Source organism: Anomaloglossus baeobatrachus, unplaced genomic scaffold, assembly GCF_048569485.1.
Source record: "Anomaloglossus baeobatrachus isolate aAnoBae1 unplaced genomic scaffold, aAnoBae1.hap1 Scaffold_514, whole genome shotgun sequence".
Classification (NCBI taxonomy): Eukaryota; Metazoa; Chordata; class Amphibia; order Anura; family Aromobatidae; genus Anomaloglossus; species Anomaloglossus baeobatrachus.
The window spans coordinates 68,730-80,648 of NW_027444501.1; the positions used below are offsets into that span (position 1 = coordinate 68,730).

Sequence of the window (11,919 nt, forward strand, 5' to 3'; positions counted from 1 at the left end):
GTTGAGTGTACCAGTTTGAAAGTTTTAAATGATAAGTAAAGATGATCAACCAAAGAAGTTTACCTGATTGAACCGTGATTAAACCGGCCGTTGCCGGCAACTGTTGTCCCCGTAGGGACTGTGCAACCATTGCGTAAGGAACTGCTTACGGACAAGCCCGAGAACTTGCAGGGCAACCACAAACTTAGTGCAATGTAAATAAAAATGTTTGTTGGCTTGACACCGTTACCGCCTCCGGAGAGGCTGATTTGGGAGGATGGGCCTGGAGGAAAGGGATGGCCTAGGCCCGCCACTACCGTAACCGGTGGCGATCCTCCGGGGGTTCAGGGGTCCCCTTGGACGTGGGCCCCCTGAAAGAGACAGAACCCGCTCGGGCAACTTGGTGCTGGACTGGGGTCAAGGGGTGCTGCCCGCTTCTTAGGGGCAGCATCAGGGCCAGGTTGTTTGGGTGGGAGAAGAGCGGAAGCTGTACCGTTGTAAAATGTTTATGATGCTTTTACATGTTTTACCGTTTTATTCTTTTTCAGTTGTGAAAATAAAACCGGTGATGGACGGGCAGCCCGCGGACGGTCTGCATTTTACTATAGGGGAATGTGGCGCCCTGGACAAGCCAGGTCGTCACAGGTACTACACCAACACACTCTACACTCCGGCTAGGCACACCGAAGCTAAACACAAATCCTAGTTGCCTTCCTCCAGGGGCTGATGTCCACACCAGGGGGTGGGCCAGGCGGTTGATCCCACCCACCGAGGAGTTCACAGTCCTGGAGGCGGGAAAAGGAGTCAGATTAGAGATCAGTTTTGGAGTTAGAGAAGTGAAGAGGAGAGGAGACTGACCGTGTCCGGGTGTGTGGCCCGGGCACTCAGCAAGGTTGGCAGACGGTGGTGACCTTCTGCAGGAGAGGCTGATTGGAGTGAACCGTACGGACCGGGGATGGGCGGTGGCCCGCCGGTACCAGATCGGGGAGTGAAGAGAAGCCAGCACCATCCGGCAGGGCCTACGGACCCCGACCAGGCTAGGAGTCGCCGTAAAACCGGTCAAATCCGTTAGCGACAGGAACCTCCAGGGTTTCCCAGCAGTCAAGACCCGATTGAAGGCAACAGCTCACACCGTAGAGGGAAGCACAGTCACCGCCAAGGCTACAGTTCCCAGGGCCAGAGCCTGCGGGCAAAAGGGGCTCCCTCAGCATCCATCCAAGCTGGGGAGCGGGTTACCGGTGGGAAGCCCGCTAGATTTTGGGGGAATAAAAGGGGTCCAACACCACATCCCCACAGGTGCACACCCACCCATCAAAGAGAGCTATAAGCCAATACCACCTTCACATTGCCAGTGTACCAAGGACATGTTGAGCAACATGAAGGCGGCTGGGGTTATCCGTGACAGTTGTAGCCTTTGGGCAGCTCTGTTGATCCTGTTAAAAAAGAAGGACGGCACCACTCCCCGTATTGAGGAATTGCTAGCTGCATTGAGAACTGCAAATTATTTTTCTACCCTTGATCTCACTAGTCACTATTGGCAAGTGTCCGTTGCTGAGGCAGACCGGGAGAAGACCGCCTTCGCCACCCCTATGGGTCTCTGCGAGTTCAAAAGCATGCCCTTCGAGCTGTGCAATGCGCCAGGAACCTTCCAGAGGCTGATGGAATGCTGCTTGGGACAAGATTTTAGGGTGTATAAAAAGGGAGATTAGATCCCGTGATCCCAACGTATTGTTACACCTCTATAAATCACTTGTAAGGCTACATCTGGAATATGGGAACCAGTTTTGGGCTCCACATTTTAAAAAGGACATTCAGAAGTTAGAGTCAGTTCAAAGGTGGGCAACTAGACTACTACAAGGAATGGAAGGCCTCCCATATGATGACAAGTTGAAAAAGTTATTAAGTGATTATTGGCTGCAATGGGGCTTTCTGGCTGGTGCCAGCCTCTCTTCTTAGCACACAGGAACCACAATCCCTACACCATGCTTCAATGGATTCTCTCATCCCAGCCCAGTAAAACTACATATTTTACACAGTCATAAGCAGCCAAAAGGGATCTATTCTATTCAATTGCAAATGATCTAGATAAGACTGAGAATAAGATACTGCACGGGACATAGCAGAGTTGGTCAAGTTGAGTGGAGATGAGTTTGCTATTTGGCACAGCTTTTTGCATCAATAAAGCAAGTAAAAGGTGTGAAAGATAAAAAAAAGGGTGAAAGTGTGAAAAGTGAATTGGCCAAATTGAGGTGCATATAAAGTTTTTGCTTTCTTTCAATTCACTAATGGGGCTCATTTGAATCAGGTGAATTGAGTTCTGCTTTTGGAAACTGGGTTAAGAAGGGGTGCACCGGTCCTGGAGGTACTGCAATACCAGGTCAATGCGTGGAGTGGACAGAGCAAGATTTTTTCCATCTCCTTGTTCTAAAAATCCATTTAATATATGGTCCCCAGAGAGGGGACGTATCAGATATTAAACTGATAAGAACAGATTTAATTTTTTTTTTTTTTTCTGTTTATCAGTAGGACTTCAAAATAACAAAGGTGATCGCCTCCCGTTGCCTGGGAACCGTCCAGGCACAAGAGGGCTATGTGTCACCAGAAGGTGCACACACTTCCTCAAGGCCGGCAGACGTGCAATCCCAGGCACCTTCCAGTACCGACCAAGGTAGCGTCCTCCGAAACTACACTTGATCTTAGCCAAAAGGCCGAGAAGCTATAACCCGAATTGGTTACGGCCTTGAGTGGCACCCTGGCCTATACCGGACACATCTTAGGGAGAGGGAGACAAACCCACGCCTACAGAAGACATTTTGTCACCCAAGCCAACCCTTGAAAAGGCTGTTTTGCAGAGCAAAAACAAGAAGAATGGTGCTTTTTGCAGCCGCCGCCCACTGCAATGAATCTGAATAACTCCTCCTTTTGGACACAAGCACCTCCCCTCCCCCTTGCAGTCTTTCCAATTCATGATACAAAAAGACGGACGGACAGGACAGGACAGGACAGGCTGCCTGACTTTCCGTCACTGCCACCCTTTGCCATCCTTGCCCGTAGAAAGCCCTTTCATCATCCCCAAACCCTAATCTTTTCCCTTCCCTTCCCAGATGCGTCTCACTCCCTTTCATTAGGAAGTGAGCGCAGCCTTTTCTCCGTTCTGCACATGCGCGACGTTAAACACAAATGCGCAGGCGTGCGTTCCATTACCCTCACTGCATTCCACTCCCATACAGGAAGTGGGCGCAGCTATTACTACGGTCGCACATAAAAGAACCCACGGCCACCACTGCACATAGCTGACTCCACCACAGGACACCCACTTCTACACCAACGCAGGTAAGACAGGATCGGCACCTCTATGCTCCCGTTACAATCAGGCTCAGTCACCATGTGATAACGCTCTCAACTCTTTAGTTGCAGGCTCCCCTTGCTTCACCTCCATTGGCTGTGCTGCCATTTCCTCTCCCACCTGGAAGGTATACTTTATTCCACTATTTTCCTGTTTCTCTCTTCCCCCTTTTCCCATAACCTACTTTTATCTGCATTTGTGGGGTATCTATATGCTATTTACATTTACATCATAGTTTTATTCATTAATATGGAAGGGAAGAGTGCCCATGAGAGTGTTGAACTGCGGAGAGCAAGAGATTAAGCTGCTCCGATTTGCCACCATTGATAAGCTGTTCTCAGTAGATACACATGCTATCCAAACAGCAGCATCCACCATTGCTTCAGCCCACCCATTCAGTGACAGCTCACCAAGTCAGCCATAGGAGTGGTGTAAGGAATTACACGTAGGCACTGACTCCACACCTTCACATCACAAGAAGGGGGTCTACAGGCTAGTGCAAGAATACGAGCAAGTCTTCAGCAAACATCCGCTAGACTTTTGAAGAATAAAAGGGGTCAAACACTACATCCCCACAAGTGCACACCCACCCATCAAAGAGAGATATAAGCCAAAACTACCTGCACATTACCAGTGTACCAAGGACATGTTGAGCAACATGAAGGAGGCTGGGGTTATCCGTGACAGTTGTAGCCTCTGGGCAGCTCCGTTGGTCCTGTTAAAGAAGAAGGACAGCACCACTCCCCTGTATAGAGGAATAGCTAGCTGCATTGAGAACTGCAAATTATTTTTCTACCCTTGATCTCACTAGTCGCTATTGGCAAGTGTCCGTTGCTGAGGCAGACCGGGAGAAGACCGCCTTTGCCACCCCGATGGGTCTCTGCGAGTTCAAAAGCATGCCCTTCGAGCTGTGCAATTTGCCAGGAACCTTCCAGAGGCTGATGGAATGCTGCTTGGGACACCGAAACTTTGAAACGGTACTGCTATACCTTTATGATGTTATTGTTTATTCTAAAGCAAACAAGATTTTAGGGTGTATAAAAAGGGAGATTAGATCCGGTGATCCCAACGTATTGTTACCCCTCTATAAATCACTTGTAAGGCCACATCTGGAATATGGGGTAAAGTCCTGAGCAGGTTGATAACCATTGGTTTGAGCATGGTAGGGTGTAGTGCGCATCTTCCTGCATCGGTAAAAGCTGCAGAAGTCCTTGAAGATTTCCGCTTCAAAGGCTGTGCCTTGATCTGTGAGGACTCTCTCTGAGTAGCCATGAGGTCTGCATAAGTGTGCTTGGAAGACCTTCGCTGCAGTATGGGCCATTAGATCTTTGACTTGTACCACAACCATAAATCTCGAGTAGTTGTCTACCATCGTAAGTGCATACGTGAGCTCGCCTCGATATTCTGCAACAAAACTCCCTTTTTCGATTTCAGTTTCAGCAAACACTCCTCTTCCTGTAGAAAATATTTATCATTACCTAAGACAGTCATTCTAATGCATGACAATATTAAGGCAATTTAGTTAAAACTTGTTTTAACTCACCTTTAAGGGGATTGATGTATTTCATGGTCAATCCAGGTTTGTCAGTGATGGCACTGACATAATGTATGGCGTCTTTTTCGGGCGTTATCCTTTGCCTTTTCATTGTGAAAATCCAGTTGCCTATATCAAAGCAAATTCTACTACTTGTAAAGTATGCAGAAAATGAAATGTAGAACATATAACATCAACTGCTTAGGAACGCATCATAGGTTAGTACTTAAAAGGATATTGTCATGTTCTAGTCATAATGCAAGCTGGACATTTTTCATGTTACCCTGTAATCGCCGGCCTGTTCTAATGCTCACAAGCTAAGATATAGGCTCAGCTGCTAAGGCTTCCCTCTGCCTTCTGAATGAAACTTGAATATGTCTGGGTCACTGTGTATATAGCAGGTGCTCAGAAAAAATAAGAGTCAATTCAATAAAAATAGCTCTGGCACACTATAGTGATCAATAACGTAAGAAAAGAACTCTTGGAATGCTGAAAATTCTTTATTTGTGCAAAAGGATAATTCATCCAACGTTTCGACCTTGTTTTTAGGTCTTTATCAAGGATAAAGTTATCTAAGATCATAAAGGGTTACAAAACCATATAAACACGTAATTAGTACATAGTACAACATAACAGTACAATATATTGCTACTTGAGAGTACAATGGGTCAAATGACCATGATGCACATACAAAAAATTTTTCCAAAGCCATAGTGAAAACATTTGTACTGAGGAAAGAAAATTTCCACATGACCTATCTGGAGAAACATTCTGGATCAAACAACCAAAAATAGTCAAGCAGGTAAATACACACCTATATGGATAACAGGATGATATGTGTTCAATTGTATAGCGTCATTGCCATTAAGGTACAAATGGAAAACTTGCAATCCTATATAGTGAAGGAAATGAACACATATCATATCAAAGAACACAGGAACATGGGTGTGAGAAAAACCTCAATGTTTATACTTTGTTCTTTATAATGGTGTGAACATGTATATGTCTCAGTACCTTATGCACTTGAGAATTCTAGTGAGTAGATCATGAAAGCCTATTTCAGAACTGGAATCAGTAAATAATTGTAGGTGGAATCTAAATGAAAAGATGGTACAAGTGTTATCATGACACGTGGGCTATAACACAATGGACCGTGTGACAAAGAAGAAAGGAGAGAAAGAAGAGGAAGAAAATGCAACTACCTGTAACATTACGTGATAGTCACTGGTAAGTATCACTTGACAATTCAAGTGAAAAAGGATTCCTTTATTAGTGGGTGTATTATAGTATAGCCCTTTGGCAGGGCAGCCAAAAATTGGGAGGCTCCACGTTGTCCCTGCATAGAGACGTGCATGAGGGCCTCAAAACATTGTTCCCATTGCAAAGGAGCGGGTCTCCTGTCGTTGTAATGTCCATTCTGCAAAGAATGGGCGAAAAAATTTACCACTGGGGGTATACCTGAAACAAAGGCCTAACTCTTGTAACGGTCATCATGGTGGCGCATGAGGAGAAGGAGGAGCAGTCCAGCGATTATCCAAAGTCCAGAAGTGTGTACCCATGGGTGACTGGAGGTACATGGCAAATTCCCGTTACAAACTTTAAATTCCGCTCTCATTTGCTGGTGGTGTGGTGAAGTCTGGCCCAATCCAACCCTTGTTCATCTTGATCAGAGTCAGCCTGTCAGCATTTTCAGTTGACAGGCGGGTGCGTTTATCTGTAATGATTCCACCTGCGGCACTAAAAACACGCTCTGACAAAACGCTAGCGGCAGGGCAGGCCAGGACTTCCAAGGCGTAGAGAGCCAATTCATGCCACGTGTCCACCTTGGATACCCAATAATTGTAAGGCACAGAGGAATGTCGGAGTACAGTTGTTCGATCTGCAAGGTACTCCTTGAGCATCTGGGCAAACTTAGGATTTCTTGTGGCACTACCCCGCACCTCAGGGGCTGTGGTACGTGAGGGGCTGAGAAAACTGTCCCACATCTTAAAGACTGTTCCCCTACCTCTGGCGGATTGGACTTGTGCCTCTCTCGGCTGTACGCCTTGGTTGTCCACTGATTCCTGACCTATGCCGCTAGCGTTTTGTGAGGGGAATGCTTTGCCTACTTCCGTGACTATGGCCTTCCGGAACTGCTGCATTTTGGTTGACCTCTCCGCCTCGGGAATAAGAGACATAAAGTTCTCCTTGTAGCGTGGGTCTAACAGTGTTACCAACCAGTAATGATTGTCGGCCAAGATGTTCTTAAAGCGAGGGTCACGAGACAGGCAGCTTACCATAAAGTCAGCCATGTGCGCCAGACTCTTAACAGCCAGGACTTCAGTAGCCTGACCAACACGTTGACTGAACATGCTGTCCTCCTCCTCCTCCTCCTCCTCCTCATCTACCCTGTCCTCTGGCCAGCCACGCTGAACCGAGGATATGACTGGTGTGCATGTCATATCCTCAATTTGGCCGGAGATTTGCTCCATGTCTTCATCCTCCTCCTCGTCATAGTCCTCCACTGCACGTTGTGATGAGACGAGGCTGGGCTGTGTGTTATCACCCACACCCACTACTGTTTCTTGCTGCAACTCATCGCGCTCCGCCTGCAATGCATCATGTTTGGTTTTGAGCAGAGACCGTTTTAGAAGGCAGAGTAGCGGTATGGTGACGCTAATAATGGCGTCATCTTATACCTTTATGATGTTATTGTTTATTCTAAAGCAAACAAGATTTTAGGGTGTATAAAAAGGGAGATTAGATCCGGTGATCCCAACGTATTGTTAACCCTCTATAAATCACTTGAAGATTTCCGCTTCAAAGGCAGTGCCTTGATCTGTGAGGACTCTCTCTGAGTAGCCATGAGGTCTGCATAAGTGTGCTTGGAAGACCTTCGCTGCAGTATGGGCCATTAGATCTTTGACTTGTACCACAACCATAAATCTCGAGTAGTTGTCTACCATCGTAAGTGCATACGTGAGCTCACCTCGATATTCTGCAACAAAACTCCCTTTTTCGATTTCAGTTTCAGCAAACACTCCTCTTCCTGTAGAAAATATTTATCATTACCTAAGACAGTCATTCTAATGCATGACAATATTAAGGCAATTTAGTTAAAACTTGTTTTAACTCACCTTTAAGGGGATTGATGTATTTCATGGTCAATCCAGGTTTGTCAGTGATGGCACTGACATAATGTATGGCGTCTTTTTCGGGCGTTATCCTTTGCCTTTTCATTGTGAAAATCCAGTTGCCTATATCAAAGCAAATTCTACTACTTGTAAAGTATGCAGAAAATGAAATGTAGAACATATAACATCAACTACTTAGGAACGCATCATAGGTTAGTACTTAAAAGGATATTGTCATGTTCTAGTCATAATGCAAGCTGGACATTTTTCATGTTACCCTGTAATCGCCGGCCTGTTCTAATGCTCACAAGCTAAGATATAGGCTCAGCTGCTAAGGCTTCCCTCTGCCTTCTGAATGAAACTTGAATATGTCTGGGTCACTGTGTATATAGCAGGTGCTCAGAAAAAATAAGAGTCAATTCAATAAAAATAGCTCTGGCACACTATAGTGATCAATAACGTAAGAAAAGAACTCTTGGAATGCTGAAAATTCTTTATTTGTGCAAAAGGATAATTCATCCAACGTTTCGACCTTGTTTTTAGGTCTTTATCAAGGATAAAGTTATCTAAGATCATAAAGGGTTACAAAACCATATAAACACGTAATTAGTACATAGTACAACATAACAGTACAATATATTGCTACTTGAGAGTACAATGGGTCAAATGACCATGATGCACATACAAAAAATTTTTCCAAAGCCATAGTGAAAACATTTGTACTGAGGAAAGAAAATTTCCACATGACCTATCTGGAGAAACATTCTGGATCAAACAACCAAAAATAGTCAAGCAGGTAAATACACACCTATATGGATAACAGGATGATATGTGTTCAATTGTATAGCGTCATTGCCATTAAGGTACAAATGGAAAACTTGCAATCCTATATAGTGAAGGAAATGAACACATATCATATCAAAGAACACAGGAACATGGGTGTGAGAAAAACCTCAATGTTTATACTTTGTTCTTTATAATGGTGTGAACATGTATATGTCTCAGTACCTTATGAACTTGAGAATTCTAGTGAGTAGATGATGAAAGCCTATTCCAGAACTGGAATCGGTAAATAATTGTAGGTGGAATCTAAATGAAAAGATGGTACAAGTGTTATCATGACACGTGGGCTATAACACAATGGACCGTGTGACAAAGAAGAAAGGAGAGAAAGAAGAGGAAGAAAATGGAACTACCTGTAACATTACGTGATAGTCACTGGTAAGTATCACTTGACAATTCAGGTGAAAAAGGATTCCTTTATTAAAGGGTTCTCAGTCGCCTCAGGATCATGAAATACTAGGGTAAATGATATGAGAATGGGTAAGAAGCACCACTAAAGGAAATATGAGATGCAGGACATATATCTATAAACCCCTGAACTACATGATAGAAATAAAAAGAAGAAAAAAGAAAAAAAAGAAGAAAGAAGAAGAACACATAGAATGCGGAAAGAGAATGGGTACAACTACCTGAGTTACTGCAGGGAGGCCCCTGGTAGGTATTGTGAGGGTTAGTGGAATTCCTTCACTGAAGGGTTCTCAGTTGCCTCAGGTTCGTGAAAAATGCTATAGACAAATAATGCCCGGAGAAAAGGGGTTCATATACAGCGAATAATGGTAATACAAGGTACATGTGTCCCATGTAATAGTATAAATATATATATATGCTCTACACCAGAAATAGAAAGTAGTCCCTCTGCCTTCTGTCTAGGTGCCCTGAGTTATGTCCTGTAAACTGTCACAGTGACCTAGACACACATGTGTAGTAGGGGAATATCCCTGCTGAGATGCCAGTGCTAGAGCACTCGTTTGCTGTGGAGTTGAACGCTATGTGAGTAGTTCTTACCTTCAATGAGCAGAAGTCTCTTTTTTCAGATTTCAATATCTCTGTGGGTATCTGGCAGAAATATGGAATACTCTTTACTGCTAAGACCCTGTACACCACTCCCACTAAAGGGGGCTTTACACGCTGCGACATCGCTAATGCGGAGTCGTTGGGGTCACGGAATTTGTGACGCACATCCGGCCGCATTAGCGATGTTGCTGCGTGTGATACCGATGAGCGATTTTGCATCGTTGCAAAAACGTGCAAAATCGCTCATCGGTGACATGGGTCTCCATTCTCGATTATCGTTACTGCAGCAGTAACGATGTAGTTCGTCGCTCCTGCGGTAGCACACATCGCTCCGTGTGACACCGCAGAAACGAGGAACCTCTCCTTACCTGCCTCCCAGCCGCTATGAGGAAGGAAGGAGGTGGGCGGGATGTTCCGGCCACTCATCTCCGCCCCTCCGCTGCTATTGGGCCGTCGCTCAGTGACATCGCTGTGACGCCGCACGGACCGCCCCCTTAGAAAGGAGGCGGTTCGCCGGACACAGCGACGTCGCCGGGCAGGTAAGTATGTGTGACGGGTCTGGTCGGTGTTGTGCGGCATGGGCAACGATTTGCCCGTGTCGCGCAACAGATGGGGGCAGGTACCCACACTAGCGATATCGGGACCGATATCGCAGTGTGTAAAGTAGCCTTTAGTCACATGACCAAGACTGTATCTGTGTCCCTACAACACACTTGAGACAAATGTGTGTGTGAGCCTGCATTGTGGGGTATATATAATATATTATAGAGCTGGGAAGGATCATTCTAAGCAGTGAGCTGTTCCAGTATTTGTAGGAAAATACCCAGTAGAAGCATCAAACACAGCACCAATACCTCCCATCAGTATTCCACCACAGTGCCATGTAACCCATGCCCTACACTCCCATCTACACCAATACTATACAGGCACAAACTAGTATATCTGACTAAAAGCCCCCAAAATATGAAGAACGGCCTATAGTTGAGTGTGGATATAAAATCTATGTGAGCAGAGCTAGAATAGAAATCACTGATCGCATTGAAGTCATTCTGACCATAAATCACCATGATATCAAGGTGAGGAGTTGTGTGTTACTGCTGGGAGGAAAGGGTTAACAGTGGAATATTAAGGTGCATTTCTGTGTGCAGTGTTACTAGTCAATGTAACAATTCAGTATGAGCTGCTCTTGGTGCCGGGGGAGGGAGATGCTCTCCTGAGCAAGATAGATGGGGAATGAACATGATATCTATATAGTGTAAGGCAGGGGGTCTCAAACCAGGTGATCATGTCTGATCAACTGGTTACATTATGTCTGATTACCTTGTCTAACAGTTTTTTCTCCCCTTTCTTTACCTTCCAGGTTCCCATAGTCACGTGAAATATCCCTGTTGCACTTGATTACGGCTCACTATTCACTATAGGATGTCTTATATCTAACATCACACTCTCACCCATCAGCACTCTATAGGTTTGTATAAGGTATGCGCTTACACATCCGGTCCTCCATAGGTATTTCCACTTATGTAACACTATCCCTATGATCACTCATAACTCATACCCTTGTAGTCAATTACAGCCTCCTCTCTCCCCCCTCCCCTTCTCCCTTTCCATCTATAATTTTGCCAGTACAATATTAGTTTACATTAGGCACACACTCACATATTCCTTTCCTTAGTGATTTATTGTAATTCACATTCACATACAATTCTCTATGCCTGCCCCATTACTACATTCATACCTACTTGACCCTATCCTGATACCCCTTGTCTCACCTTGTTGGTCCCTACACCTGTTATCATGTCCTTTCCTGTGTCTGTCTTGTCACACAACACATTTTAGCATATAACTTGTGCTCCTTATTACCTGTCCTGCCTATTAGAATTATGTCCATTATGTCCATGCATGGCCCAATGAATCAAGTCTGTACTTCATATTCATGGTTTAAGCCTTTGGGTTCCAATGTGCCCAGAGTATATATCCAGAAAGATTCCCTTTCTTTGAGCTTCCTAATTCTATTGCCTCCTCTGCGTATGGCTTGGACATGTTCGATGACTTGGAATCTTAATTGGATCACTGTGTGATTATGCGTC

The 11,919-nt window shown here is 45.0% G+C and overlaps 1 pseudogene; it reads right to left on the reverse strand.

Annotated features, from left to right (window-relative positions):
• Positions 1 to 2,319: 2,319 nt before the first annotated feature.
• On the reverse strand, positions 2,320 to 2,528 carry LOC142282600 (U2 spliceosomal RNA; annotated as a pseudogene).
• Positions 2,529 to 11,919: the final 9,391 nt, after the last annotated feature.